The sequence below is a fragment of the Kogia breviceps genome, chromosome 5 (assembly GCF_026419965.1).
Source record: "Kogia breviceps isolate mKogBre1 chromosome 5, mKogBre1 haplotype 1, whole genome shotgun sequence".
NCBI classification, from domain to species: Eukaryota; Metazoa; Chordata; class Mammalia; order Artiodactyla; family Physeteridae; genus Kogia; species Kogia breviceps.
In genome coordinates, this window is record NC_081314.1 from 13,115,295 (window position 1) to 13,131,080 (window position 15,786).

At 42.2% G+C, this 15,786-nt stretch overlaps 1 protein-coding gene across 2 annotated transcripts in view; it reads right to left on the reverse strand.

Moving 5' to 3' along the window:
* Positions 1–1,988: 1,988 nt before the first annotated feature.
* ZBTB38 (zinc finger and BTB domain containing 38) overlaps positions 1,989–15,786 on the reverse strand; it is a 104,778-nt gene continuing 90,980 nt past the window's right edge. Inside the window, exons 3-4 of one of the 2 annotated variants that reach the window (XR_010840618.1) lie at positions 12,247–12,346; positions 1,989–2,255 (exon numbers count right to left, since the gene is read on the reverse strand). The gene's annotated coding sequence lies outside the window, so the exon portion shown is untranslated. The remainder of the gene's footprint in view (positions 2,256–12,246; positions 12,347–15,786) is intronic. The other variant, XR_010840617.1, reaches the window with a different exon arrangement.

The following is a 15,786-nucleotide window of genomic DNA, read 5'->3' on the forward strand; positions in this document are numbered from 1 at the left end:
ACATCTCCCTTTCTCATACCCATGGCACACACTGTTAATCAAACGCAGCACTCTTTCCTACTGAATTTGAATGAGCCTCAGAACATTGTGTCCCACCTTCTCAAGGTCAAGTCTCTCTTGAAGCTGGGACGCATGCATGTGACTCAGTTTCCCCCAGGGAGGTTTAGCCATGAGAGACTTTAATTCAGAGGAAGAAGAAGACACTGTTGGTGAAGGCAGTAAAGTATAGCAGAAAGACCTCAGGCAGTAAAGGTAGAGGCCTGTGTTACTATATCCTGTGCAAACCACAGTGCCTGTGTGTGTTGACCAGATGTGTGACTTGGGTATTGTTCTTAGATGAAAAGCTTTCCACTTGACTCTTTGACCCTCCAAGAGATTCTTAGTTACCCAGAACCTTTAATGCATTTGTTTCCTGCTTAACCTAACTAGGATGGGTTCTGTTGTTACAACAACAGATACAAATGATATAGTCCTGCACTTTATGGGCTGATATGTGGAGCTCTTTGCAGCTTCCTAAATGTGCCAGGTGGTCCTGTGCAGGTTTGCTGCACTCCACCTGCGCCCTTTGTCCAAGATATCCTCCCTACCCCAACCCCTCACCATACTAGGTAGGAGGCTTTTGGCTGCAAGTATCAGAAAAACTGTCAGAAAATGGCTTAAACGGTTACAGTTTATTTTGTCCATAAAAAAGTCCTTATGGGTCCTCAAAAAAATTAAAAATAGAATTACTCTATGATCCAGCAATTCCACTTCTGGGTACATACCCCAAAGAACTGAAAGCAGATTCTCAAAGGGATTTGTACACCTATGTTCATGGCAGCACTATTCACAATAGAGAAAAGTTGGAAGCAACCCAAATGTTCATTGACAGATGAATGGATAAGCAAAAAGTGGTATATACATATAATAGCATATTATTCAGCCTTAAAAATAAGGTAATTCTGATGTGTTACAACATGGCTGAAACTTGAGGCTATTATGCTAAGTGAAATAAGCTGGTCATCAAAAGACACATACTGAAAAATTCCACTTTTATGTGGTACCTAGAGTAGTCAAAATCCTAGAGACAGAAAGTAGAATGGTGGTTGCCAAGGGCTGAGGAGGGAGAGGAAGGGAGAGTTATTGTTTGAAGGGTACAGAGTTTCAGTTTTGCAAGATGAATGGTGTTCTGGAGAAGGACAGAGGTGACGGTTGCACAATATGACTATACTTAGTACCACTGAATTGTACGTGTAAAAATGGCTAAGATGGTAAATTTTATGTTATGTATATTTTACCACAATAAATTTTTTTTCTGGGGGGGAAGTCCTTAGGTACACAGCCCCAGGATGATTAATTCATCCACTCAACAATATGAAGCTTCTGAGTTAGCTTCTTTGCCATTCTCCTGCCTTTGACCTCATGAGCACAAGATGACTGCTGCAGCTCTAAACATCTCAACATCCAATGACAGGAATGAGCATTTTCTCCTAAAGTATCTCTCTTTCTCTTTTTTTTTATTAGAGGGGAAAACCCTTCCCAGACAGTTTTTTTGGAAGTCACCCCCACCATTACACTCCCTCCAACCCGGACCAGGTGTCTTCTCCTTAACATCACATTTGCAATCATGATGAATGTCTAATTGTCTTAGCCTGATCAACATCAATACCCCTCAATCTGGAGATGGACTCTCCTTCCCAAAGTGCTTTTCTGCCTGAGATCTGAACTAAACCAATGTTGTGAGAAAGAAAAGTGAACAATAGCCTCAGAGTAGACAACCAATTCTGTACACCACACCAACATACCTACTTATCTTTCAATAATAAGTTCAACTGAAAATATTTCAATAACGCCTAACACCGGAGATTCATCTGGTTTGCTCTGTAGAGCTGGCCTCTTCTTTCTTGGTGTCAGTATAGTACCCTGTGTGTACATTCACTGTAATGCCCAAAGCACATTTACCCTTCCATTTGTTCACCTCTATGTAAGATTCTCAAAGATTGTGTTACCAAGTCCAAGTTCATACTGCTGCTCGCTGCACAACAGGCCCATAAATTGAGAGATGAGGTGTTGGGGCAAGGAATAGCGACTCTATTCCGAAAGCCAGCAGACTGAGAAGATGGTGGACTAGTGTCCCAAAGAAACATCTTCCCTGAGTTAGCATTCAGGCTTATTTTATACTAAAAGGGGAGGAGGTGTGGCTAGTTGTTCCAAACTCCTTGGTGTCAGGATCCTTTGTTCCTGCAGCTGTCCAGGTAGATTAGGTCACGATGTTCCTGTAAACATCCAACAACACAAATATTATTCTCTGTTCTACAACTGTTTATCTCTATGTGAATGGAAAAGTATTATACCTTTAAAGGTCAGAGCCTTGAGAATGGGTTATCCTGTATATTTCAGACTATAGGCAACACGCTTCACTTGTAGCAAAAGCAACAGAATACGAAGTTTAAAGTAAAAGAAACCATCCAATATGGAGTCAGATTTGTTTTTCCCTATTACAACTGGACAATATTTTCTTTGTCTTTGCCTCTCTTGTGCCTAGAAAATATGGAAGAACACAGAAGGCACTCATTAAATGATTGCTGAATGATGAATGAATAAATGAATGAATGAACGAGCAAATGAATGAGATGGTCTGTTCAGAGAAGCTGCTAATAGATGAGCTCAGGATTCTGAATTTAAAACCCACAAAGGAAACCAGAGCAGACCACATAATCATGCTGGGCTGAGCCTGAGCTTTGCAGAAAGCTTAGATGCAAAGAAAAGGCAACGTCTCAGAAGTCAGAGGAAGAAGGTGGAAGGGAAGGAGGCAGGGTCTGGGGTTTGCAATCCTTCCCCTGGGCTGGACCTGTGTATGTCACAAGCAGCTCATTTGGGGCAGAGGTAGCTGAAGAGAGCAGAATCTCATGGGTCGTGAACCGTTGTCTAGTAGTGGGCTAGATCTAACCATCTTCCATTTCTTTGTGGGTTGCTGTAGAAGCTGGAAAATTGATGTCAGAGCTGCAAGTTGTTTTCATGCTTGTTACTATGGTCAGATCTCCAGGGAGCTTTATCAGCTTGTGGCTACATCCTTACTCCCAGTAATCCATTTTAGTAGATGTCTTATCTGGAACAACACAAAAGAAATTTGTTAGGATCTCAGTGAAAGTGTGCTGAGCGGTGGGATGGGAGGAGAGCTAGATTCTGAGGATTCTCTAGTAGTGAGAAAAAGATGGAGAGTAACCATGACCGCTCATATTGATCACATCTTTTGATTTTAAAATAATTTTTATTGGCGTATAGTTGCTTTACGATGTTGTGTTAGCCTCCACTGCACAACAGAATGAATCGGCCATACACCTACAGATATCCCTTCCCTTTTGGACTTCCCTCCCATTTAGGTTACCACAGTGCATTAGGTAGAGTCCCCTGTGCTATACGGTATGTTCCCATCAGTTGTCTGTTTTATACATCGTACCAATAATGTATATGTGTCAATCCCAGTCTCCCAATTCCTCCCTCCCCACCCCTTTCCCCCTTGGTATCCGTACATTTGTTCTCTATGTCTATGTCTCTCTTTCTGCTTTGTAAATAAGATCATCTATACCTTTTTTCAAGGTTCCGCATGTATGCATTATTATACGATATTTGTTTTTCTCCTTCTGACTTACTTCACTCTGTATGACACTCTCTAGGTCCATCCACGTCTCTACAAATGACCCAGTTTCATTCCTTTTTATGGCTGAGTAATATTCCGTTGTATATATGGACCACATCTTCTCTATCCATTCCTCTGTTGATGGGCACTTAGGTTGCTTCCATGTCCTGGCTATTGTAAATAGTGCTGCAGTGAACACTGGGGTGCATGAGTTCTTTTGAATTGTGGTTTTCTCTGGGTATATGATCATGTCTTAAATGTGATAGTTATTTAATTTGGTGTGCTAGGTTTATATTCTTATATTAAGAATAAAAATATGTATAAGGGCTTTTCATGAATTTTCTAGAAACCTTCATATTCAACTCTATTTTTTCACAGGGTGTGGAATTCTTCAATAGAAACTCTCCTACCTTAAATGTTTTTAGGAAACTGAATTCTATGATTTGGCTGATATCACTGTATGTATGTAGTGCTGTTTAAGAATTAATATCACAAACTTGAAATGTTTAAAATGGAAAAAAAAAAAAAGCCGTCTTTCATTTGGTCTTTGGGAAGAGACGATGTAAGGAAACAACAGCCTGTTTCCTCCATTTTTCTGTATGAGTTTTTCAACTGCGGCCTTGTTGACATCTTGGCTGAGATAATTCTTTGCTATAGGATCTGTCCTGCACATTGTAGGATGTGTAGCAGCATTCTGGCCTCTAAGCCACTAGATGCCACTAGCACCTTCCCCATTGTGACGATCAAAAATGTCTGCAGACATTGCCAAACGTCCTTAGGGAGGCAAAATCACCCCCTGCTCTACATTAGCACATCTCTTATATAGCAGCAGGGTCACTGTGTGTGTAAGTCAGAGACCTGTCAAACCTGAGATCCACATGGTCCAGTCCCTGAGGGAGTGGGGTTCAAAGAAGCCAAGTCCTGACAAGATTTCTACTTTGCATCTCAAGGAATATAAATAAGGGTCAGTATGTAATCTAGTGCAGCTCTTATCAAAATACCTTTCCTTCTCTCTAATATCCAACCCTCCATTTCTCACCCTCTTTCCCCAGAATAGCAGCTCTCACCCACCCGTTCTCTCCCTACATCTCTCTGTGGCCTCCTCCCATTCCCACTTGATGCCTCTAAACAACATTCATGCTCCCTACTCTCCACTTTTTCCCTTAGAATCTACCCGTGTGGCTTACACCAACTCTATCTCTCTTCCTTTCCCCTGATTCTCCAGAGATCCGATCTGGACCTTCCAAGCTCTTCTCCACAGTTGGGTGTGGGTGGATGGGAGGAACTGAGGCAGCTCAAGCAGCACCAAATTTAGCAGGTGGGGAGGAGGATGGGGAAAGCTGGCAACACTCATATGTGTGAAGAGTTGCAGATTTTTTCACCCTACTCACAAATGTGCAAAGAAGATGTAGCATTTCATTTCTCCAAAATTGTTCTCATCTTCCTTACCAGCTTCCAACCACTAAAGAGAAGGGGAACTATTCTGGCACAATTTAAATAGACATTTTAGGTAAATGGTCCATCTCTTTAGGTAAAAAATGCTACGTCTCTCAGGCAACTGCTGGGGCTAACAAACCCTGGGGAGACAGAGGGCAGAAGATCGAACCCTCAGATGCGTGCAACCTCTTCTGCTTCCTTGCTGCTTTCTGCTGCGGGAGTGGTCTGGGCACTCCTGGGTCGTATCTAACCCATCCCTGGGAGCTCAGTGAGGACCTGCCGTTGAGGCTACATTTCCAGTACCCATGGTCTGGTTCCTCCTGGCTTGGAAGCTCATGGATGACTCTGCCGCGGCTCTGGCTGCTGCTGCAGACCCCTTATCCTCCATCGGGCTCTTGCCTAGAATGTTCACCCTGGATCTTGCTGCCGACTCACCTTTCCCTCATGATGGCCGAGGTGTGGCCGTCTCTTGGCTCTCAACTCAGCTACTTTCCAGGCCTCTTCTATGGACTAGGTGGAAACTCCTTCATCCAATTTATTCCACGCTGGTTCTAGGGGCAGCCCAGGAAATTAGACTCTGCCTCTCTCCCTGCAGAATCGTGCTGCTGTGCTACTGTGTTAAATCGGGATGTAGCCACTCCTGGGGGTGGGGTGCCAGCTAACCTGCAAGGTAAGCCCCTCCCAGAGTCCCAAAGATGAAGGCTTCAGAAGCCCTCAATCTTTCCCCCACCTGCTTAACAAACCTGCCCACTTTGGGTGGAATCAGGAGAAGGGAGATCAGCACCACCTCTGACAACCTAGGACTAGTAGGGTGGCAGGGATGGGGTGGGCATTCTTTCTTTTCCTTGTCTACTTCCCTGTGTAAACTCTATGATCAAAGTGACTTTTGATATGCCAACAAGAGAAATAAAGGAATCTAGAACATCGTTTCTCTCCCTTATGAAACCTAGCTTTTAAGATCATCTGGCGGAAAAATACTAAAATCCTATTTGGAAGCTGATACTTAATTTTTTTTTTCTTTTCCTTTGTGTTCCTCTGTAACGACACTAAACCTCCCTGAGGCAAGTGGAAACCACTGGAAATACGAGGCAGGGGAAGGACAGTGTAAGGAAATAAAAAAGAAAGCAGCGTATTTGGGTATTTCACAATGAAATGATCACCATTATATAGATTGATCATTTTTCCTATCACATGTCATGTTCTAATGTGGTAGTTCCATAGAGGCTTGCAAGGCCAAGACCGCAGCCTGTGGGCAGACTGTATCTGTCCAGCGAATGGACGGAAGACGATGTAGATCCTCAGACAGGAAACCAGAACTCTGAGGGCAAATCTTAACAGACGGGAGAACTGTTTACCATCCTTGAGGTCTGTTGACCTGGAATCACAGAGCGTCAGGACTAGGACAGCCCTCCCAGGTGTGGGCTAATCTTCTCTCCCAAATGAAGTCAGGCCAGAGCCTGCCACGAGAGACTTCTTTGTAGCACTGTGCTTCCCTGATTCTACAGTTCAAAAGATCAATGTAATAAAATGTTTTTAACGGGAAGACTAACATAGGGTTATCAATTTAAAAGAAAAATTATTTTCTTGCAGTTTAGTTGATTTACAGTGTTGTGTTAATTTCTGCTGTACAGCAAAGTGACTCAGTTATACATATATACACATTCTTTTTCACATCCTTTTCCATTATGGTTTATCCCAGGATATTGAATACAGTTCCCTGTGCTATACAGTAGGACCCTGTTGCTTATCCATTCTGTACATAATAGTTTGCATTTGCTAACCCCAAACTCCCACTCCATCCCTCCCCTCACCCCCTCGTGGCAACCACAAGTCTGTTCTGTAAGTCTGTGTGTCTGTCTGTTTTGTAGGTATGTTCATTTGTGTCTTATTTTAGATTCCACATGTGAGCTATCAATTTTTTTATTTCGCCAAGCAAGTATGTTTAAAACAAACCCCTATTCCTATCATCAATGTTTTGTTTTGTTTTTTTTTTAAAAAAAAGGACTTTAACACCTGAAAAGCTGGTGGTTTTGTTTTAAGGAAGGCATCGTTATCGGTAAGAAAGAAAGCTACACAGATGCCTGGAATGGCATGGAGCAAAGGTATGGAACAGAGTCAGGGAAGGGAGATAGGCAATGTCTATTCCAGGGTGGTAGGTATACTAAGAAATGCCTACAGGATTTGTATAGGGGCCTATGGGAAGCAGACTGAAAGGAAGTTAGAGCATGTCACGGAGATCCTTCAGTAACAGTGTGAGGAACTGGAATGTCAGCTTTGAGAGAGTCAGACCTTCTGACTTTTTCATGAGAAGGGAATTGACACGAAGAAAACCATGTTGGGGAAATTTAAGTTGTAGGTTATGTGCAGCCTCTGCTGGATTTACTACATTTTGAGGGAGGGAGGCTAGAGGAAGGAAAGCCATTTAGGAGAGAAAATTATGGAAGCATCGCAGACTTTGGCTGAAGTGTAATCTTTAGTGGGAGATGAATGGGGCAATTTTTCTGTGTCCTGTTGGTTATTGTGTCTATTGGTGACCATGGCAAGGGTGGTGGGTGATTTTAAAGAGTGCTACCTATATTCCTAATAACTTAATACATAGTCACAGGGTAGACTTTAACATTTTCGACAATTGCTCTTTCATTCTGCACAGAAGTTCGTCCATATTTATGCCGCCTTTCTGCCTTGATTCACCTTATCCTGGTGTCGGTACTGTTATATGGCTTGTATGTTTCCTTTGGATCACTTACCACACTTTGGGATTATTTCATTAATGTGAGCATTTCAGTAATGTCTGTTTCCTCCACTAAACCACAGGGACAGGCTCCATGTATTTTCTTCACGATTATATCTCCAGCCCCAAGCATGGGGCCCACCCGATATTTGATAGGCACTCAATAAATATTTACTGACTGTGTAAATGAGTGAACGAATAAATGAATTTAGGAAGAATGATTGGAGTCACCCTCAAACACACTTCACCGAGTGCCTCTCTGTGTGTGGGCCTGTGCTAGGTTACGTCTTGTGCTGGAGGGAGGTCCTCGAGGGCCACAATCAAAGATAAATAATAGATCCCATGATCACTGCTACAGGAAGTGGGCTTCGTGGCTCCCCGTGGCCTGTGCCCTGCCTGTGTTTATGAGGCAGGGTGCTAGTGTAGCGCCACCTATTGGAGAAAACAGAAAATCCAGCTTTTTGCTCCGTCGCATATCTGTTTACAAATAAACACGTTGTAGTCCGATCTAGTTTTTGCCGATTGAGGATCTTTTCTGGCATTTGAAACTTTTTACATTTTAAAACTTTGGCTTCGAGACTTCCCTGGCGGTCCAGTGGTTAAGCTCCGCGCTTCCACTGCAGGGGGCACGGGTTTGATTCCTGGTGGGGGAACTAAGACCCTGCATGCCCTGAGGCAAGGCCAAAAAATGAAAATAAAAATAAATGGAGGGAGGGGATATGGGGACGTGTGTATGCATATGGCTGATTCGCTTTGTTGTGCCACAGAAACTAACACGGTATTGCGAAGCAATTATACTCCAATAAAGATCTATTTTAAAAATCAATAATAGTAAAATAAAAATTTGACTTCATTTCCTCACCAAAATGTACCGTTTTCTTACTCTTTTTCTATTAAATAGTAGCTTTAATTCCATTCTCCATGTTTCAGATAAAGGAATCTTCTATATTAAATTGTAGTAAAATTTCTGTTACACAAAAGGAGTCAGGTAGTGGGACAATGACCCTTATGTGCCATGTATGCATGAGTGACTTGAAGACACAGATATCTGTGCTAGAAATACACTCTCTAGCCATGGTGGGACAGCACAATAAAAGATTATTGAAAGGGAACTTCAAGAACATGCAGTTCCTCAGTCATTATTGTAAACACCTGTTATTATACTGGAAAAGTGCAAACATAGCAGCTAATGGAATCCTGGCCAAAGATGTTACTACTTATACTTTACAGGAACACATATATTTTCAAACATTGTATGTCAAACACATATGCACACCTTGGCCTATTTGTCCGTTTTAGGAGAAATGCATATTGACTTAAAGGATGCTGAGTTCCCAGGGTCTCCTGTCAGTGGTTTTCTCGTGTCAATGTCAAAGAGGAAATGTTGGCTTGCTAGTCTGGACAGATTTCCAAACTCTTTTTAAAAGTCCTGTGTTTTGGTATTTGATATTTTATCTTTTATTTGCTTTCCTGGCTCCAGGTTCCATATCAGAAGTGGAACCTCTTTCTGATCCTTTTTATTTGGGGAGGTAGGAGGAGAAGCATATTTTCTCCTTGTTGGTTTCTTGGAAATATTTACATACATCAGATTAGAACCATTTGTATGTATATGTGATGTGCTGCTATTTTCTCATAGTCTGTGTGGTGTGTGTAGCCTTGTTTGTAATATTTTCATAGAAATTGTCCATTTTTATAGATCCAGATTCAATCTTTTCCTTTGTGATCATTTTTATCACCACTTTTTTGCTCAGAATATCTTTTCTTTCCAGAGACCCAATATATGTGCACTCGGTTTTATTTTGTTTTTCTGATTTTTATATTTTCCACTGTGCTCTTCAAGTCATTTGAAATTGAGTGTACTGTTTGAACCAAGCTTCACATATATCCCCTAAACAGGAAGTAATCTCAACACCATGTGTTTAATAGACCACTTTCTTTTCATTGGTTTCTGTTCCTTCTTTTATTATAAACTTCATAATCTTATACATAAAAAATCAATTTCATGACTTTTATTTCTGTTCCAGCAGCTTGTCAATTATTGTGCCAATACCATACATATTTAACTCCAATAATTATTTAATAACTTTCAGTATCTAAGTCTTCCTTATTATTATTCCCCTTGGAATTTTTATTACCTATTCTTGTTTTTTCTTCCAAATGAACTATTAGAATCATCTCACTATTTCCCAAAATACATCTATTAGAACTTCGATTCACCCCTTTACATCCTATTCAACAAGTATTTATTAAGAATTTATATGAAGGAGCTAATAAACATTGACCAGATAATAATGGCATCAACATTTGTGTGTACTTCCTTATATTTGTAAGACACTTTAAATATTTTAAAGGGTATCTCCTTTAATATTGTTCATCAAGGTGTTTCAGAATACTTGAACACAAGACAATTAAGGCCCTGTAAAGAGGTGAAAATCTTTTCACTGATTATTTCAAATGTGTTACCACTTATGATTCACTTTTTAGTAACAGCGAAATTCACACACCATACAATTCACTCATTGAAAGTTGTATACTTCAACAGTTTTTAGTATATTCACAGAATTCTACAACTATCATCACAATCAGTTTTACAATATTTTCCTCACCCCAAGAAGAAACTCCATGCCTATCAGGAGGCACTCCCCACTTCCCTCCAGCTAGCCCTTGGCAGTCGCGGATACTTGATATCTCTATCAATTTGCCTATTCTGGAAATTTCATATAAATGGAGTCAGGTAATATGGGATCTTCTGAGTCTGGATTTTTCTTATTATTACGTTGTTCAGGTTCATCCATATTGTAGTATGTATTAGTACTTCATTCCTCGTTATGGCCAAATATTATTCCACAGTGTGGATATACCACATTTTATTTATCCTTTCATCAGTTGATGGGCATTTAGGTTGTTTATACTTTGTGGGTATTATGAATAGCCAAATGCTGCTATGAATGCTCATGTACAAGTCTGTGTAGACATATAGTTTCATTTCTCTTGGGTATATACCTTGGAGTGGAATTACTGGGTTATATAGTAACTCTATGTTTAATCTTTTGAGGAACTGCCAGACTGTTTTCAAAGAGGCTGAAACATTTCACGCTGCCACCAGCAGTGCATGGGGGTTCCAATTTCTCTACCTGCTTCCTAACACTTGCTATTATCTTTCTTTTTTATTGTAGCCCCTCTATTGGGTGTGAAGTGGTACCGCATTGGGGTTTTGATTTGCATTTCCCTGATGATTAATGGTGTTGAGCACGTTTTCATGTACTTACTACCCATTTGTGTATCTTCTTTGAAAAAAATGTCTATTTAGATCATTTGCCTATATTTTTTCATAAATTTATTTATTTTATTTATTTATTTTTGGCTGTGTTGAGTCTTTGTTGCTGCGCGCAGGGTTTCTCTAGTTGCGGTGAGCTGGGGCTACTCTTTGCTGCAGTGCGTGGGCTTCTCATTGCAGTGGCTTCTCTTGTTGTGGAGCACAGACTCTAGGTGCGCAGGCTTCAGTAGCTGTGGCACACGGGCTCAGTAGTTGTGGCTCGCGGGCTCTAGAGTGCAGGCTCAGTAGTTGTGGCGCACGGGCTTAGTTGCCGTAGGGCATGTGGGATCTTCCCGGACTCGGGCTCGAACCTGCGTCCCCTGCATTGGCAGGCGGATTCTTAACCACTGCGCCACCAGGGAAGTCTCATTTGCCTATTTTTAAATTGGGTTATTTGTCATTTTATTATTGAGTTGTAATTGTACTCTATATATTCTAGATATAAGTCCATTATCAGATATATGATTTTCAAATGTTTTGTACCAGTTTGAGGGGTGTCTTTCTTTCATTTTCCAATGATGTCCTTTGAAGCAAAAAGTTTTTAATTTTGATGATGTCCAACTTATCTATTTCTTCTTTTGTTGCTTTTGTTCTCATATTCAAGAAAGAATTCACTTTAAAAAGTTATCATGATGTGAAAATAGATGTTACCTGTGTGTGTGTGTGTGTTGTGTGTATAGTAATTTAAATACCTTAAACTTATATGTACATTCTTAGTGACTGGAGGTCCAGAAAACAAGATATGACCCTAAACTCAAATTCCACTGAAGAAGAGAGGCATTTTCTTTCTTTCTCTTTTTTTTTTAAGGCTGCACCGTGCAGCTTCTGGGATCTTAGTTCCCCTGCCAGGGATTAAACCCAGGCCACAGCAGTGAGAGCTCCAAGTCCTAAGTATTGGACCACCAGGGAATTCCTGAGAGGCATTTTCTATCTGAGACAATTGCTTTAAAAGTTGGAAGAGGATGCGGTAGGACTGAGGGAATGGGAATACTTGTTATAACAAGAACACTAAATGTGGGAAACATTTCTTGAGCTTCTGTGACATGAAAATGTTTTTTACCTGGAAAAGTATTAAGTCCAGGAAGCACCATGAAGAGGTTTTCCAAGATTGGGGGCAGGGGGCGGAATAATAGTTTTACTCACAGTTATCATAAAACGGATTTGGTGAATTCTTTAAACGCAGTTATCAGTAGAAATTTGTTTTTCTTAGGACTGGTCACTAGATGTCTCAGTTACCTTGAGTCTGCAATGAAAAAGAAGAATTTATTTAAAAGATTGGTACAGAAACGTGAGCTATGTAATCTTGTATATGATGTAGCTTTTTATTTGGGGTACTGAATTTTTTTTTTTTTTTTTTTTTGGCCACGTGGCAATGAGGGATCTTAGTTCCCCGTCAAGGGCTCAAACCCGAGCCCACTGCAGTGGAAGCGTGGAGTCTTAACCACTGGACCACCAGGGAAGTCCCTGGGGTACTGAAATTTAATTTCAGTGAAACTTTCTTTGAAAGGCTATGGTTATTACCTTTAAAATTCTTAACTAAAAACTCATCGAAATGTCAGTAATGTCCTGCAAATTCCTGTATGAGGAGATAAAAAGAAAGACATTTAGAGATTTATTAAAAGACTTAGCTGAAAGTGGAATTAGCAATCAGGGTACAATCCAGAAATTACCAGCTCCCTATATGATCCCCTAGAAAGCAGCTATTTCCATTGAGTAATTTAAAGATTTTTGTTAATGTAAAAATAGAAAGCGCTCCAGATGAGACATATATTTAACAGAAGTATGATGTGGAGGAGCCCAAAGACTTGATTTTTTAATACTGAAATCTCTGCTTTTACACTCCAAGGTGCCATTCGTTCAAATTCCCTCCATCTGGGTCTCGCTTTCCTCCAGCACTAGGGGGAGTTCAACATTCTTTTCCTGGAGGAAGAGCTCAAGAACCAATGGAATTCTCACGACCACCATACAACTTACAATTTTTTTTGGTAATGAAAAGTAAACAAATGCAAACCTATTAAACTAGAAAATATTCATCTATCCTGAAGTAATCTTGGGTGCCTCTAGTGGCACACGTAGCCTGTTCTTGGGACAGTGGGCTCTTGACTCCCGCAGTCATGTCTCGTCTTGTCTTGACAGGTCTTGTCTTGACATGGAACATGTCAAGACAAGAGGAAAGGATAAGAGTAGAAGCCGAGCATGGATGAAAGTAGAAGAGAGGCCCAGAGAGGACACGATGTATACCTATTCTTGTACCCACTTTGTCTCATGGGCTCCTCCCAACCCTGCGGGGGAGGAAAAAGCAGTGGCACTCTAGCCAGGGTGCCCCCCGGGGGTGGGTTAATTACAGCAGGTGTCACTCGATCTCTGGCCCTGCCCACTTCCCTCCCACTCACACACATACCCAACTCCTGGCCTCTCTCTAACACACACACACACACACACACACACACACACACACACACACACACACACACACACCCTGCACCAAGGGTAGCCTTGGTCCTGCGTCCATAACTTCTGAGAAAGGGTGGAAATAAAAGGCGAATTGTTAGTACATGAGCCTCTTAGGTGGCATTTTTGGTACTTCCTGGGAAATCACCCCTTGCCCTCAACCTCTGGCCCTCCCAGGGTCATTGCCCACCCGCCCCCCAATGCCTCCCTCACGGGGCCATTTATCCAGGCTCCCGTGGGTGTGCTCTTGAGTCAGAGCTGGCCAGGGAAGTTGAAGGGTGCTCAGTTCTGTTCCCAGGCTGCTGAGTTTCACTGAGAAGGAACAAATGATGACTGTTCTGCAAGGCCATACAATGAGCCTCTTTCTCCGAGAGCCGTGACCTTTACCCAGGAAGAGGCCAAGCACACTTATCAAGTCTCTGCATTTGCCTCAGAGGAGCTGTGATAGAGCAAGAAGGCCCTCATTGTCACTGAGAGCTTCCAGAAGCCACCAGAGCTTTTTACACAGAGCCCTTGGTTGCCCGGTCCATGGCTGTCATCCAATTTTACTATGGAAGTGGATTATTTAAACTTAAAAAATAATTTATTTAGTTCCATTTGGATTCGCCTGGATGATCTCCAGTGTCTGCCCGTGTGGCCGTGCTATGACAACCATGTTCGTTGCTCACTCATAACTCATCTCTTCTCCTGCTGTGCTCAGAGAGCTCAGGTTTTATGCAGCCATTTGGTGACCATGAGCCCAGTTCAGGGGATAACACTTACTGCGAACACCTGTTTCCTCTTTGCCAAGTATTAGTCTAAACTGTGGGCCGCTGAGGACCTTTGAGGAAGGGAGAAAAGCCCTGCCAGGCTGCCCTTTCTTTTTGCTCTCGGACTTGTGTAAGAGTCCGATGCTTGGACTGACTTTGGCCATCTTCTGTCTGTGAGGGTAGATATTACGGACAGCATTGACAGATGTAAATAAAGGCCTGAGTCCTTGTTAACACAACTGAACTTCAGAATTGCCTACTTTGAGACTTCTTGTTAAGTTGGTTTTTCTGTGGATTGCAATCCAAAGCCTCTTAACAGATCTATATGCCTTTCCCCCCACCCAGGGGATCTAACATCATTAGGCATAAAGCCAACCCTTCAGCAAACAATTTATAAGTACTCTGGTTTCATTATGGCTTAGAGCAAGATGCTGGACTCCAGAGGATTTCCAGGGAGTTTGATTGTGCAGTTACACTGCAGAGGAACTGGAAATTGATCTGAACAATAAGCATCAGGTTGGATGGCCAGGGAATCCCCTTTCCTGTCAAGACAACAGCCTGCTTACCTCAGAATGGGCTTTCTTCTTTGTTTAGTCCTTTTCCTCTCCCTGAAGGATTTGGAACAGAGATCCAACCATCCATCCATCCATCCATCCAATCATCCATCCATCCATCCATTCATCCATCCATCCATCCAACTATGCATCCATCCAACCATCCATCCAGCCAGCCAGCCAGCCAGCCATCCATCCATCCATCCATCCATCCATCCATCCATCCAACTATGCATCCATCCAACCATCCAGCCAACCATCCATCCATCCAGCCAGCCAGCCAGCCAGCCAGCCAACCATCCATCCATCCATCCATCCATCCATCCAACTATGCATCCATCCAACCATGCATCCATCCAACCATCCATCCATCCAGTAAATATTAAATTCCCTTTGTGTGAGCATTTGCCAGCGTGGCTATGATGGGGTCCCCTGGTTTCCCTTAGCCACGGGCTGTGTGCACTGTGACAAGTGTGGCAGTCCGGTAGGCCATGGGCTTTTTGGTTAACAGCATCCTGCTCCCAAAGCTGGGCTCTTCTGGAGGCAGTGTCAAGGCGGCCCTTGGGGGAACTCAGCCTAACGAAGATTTATCCCGTTTCAATCATACAGGGCCCCTGTGTCAGGTGTGGGGTAAAAGTCATACTGCAATCGTGATACAGGTGCTATTACATCAAAACATGCATAACGGGGACCTCCCTGATGGTCCAGTGGTTAAGACTCCATGCTTTCAATGCAGGGGCCACGGGTTCGATCCCTGGTTGGGAAACTAAGATCCCACATGCCGAGTGGCCATAAAATAAAATTAAAATTAAAAAAACCACTTTATTAAAAAAGACATGCAGAATGGGTGTCACTGGCTTGGAAGAGGTATCTGAGGAGAGAGTTTAGAAATGCTGCCTCACTTACTTGATAGGTGAGGACACACACCC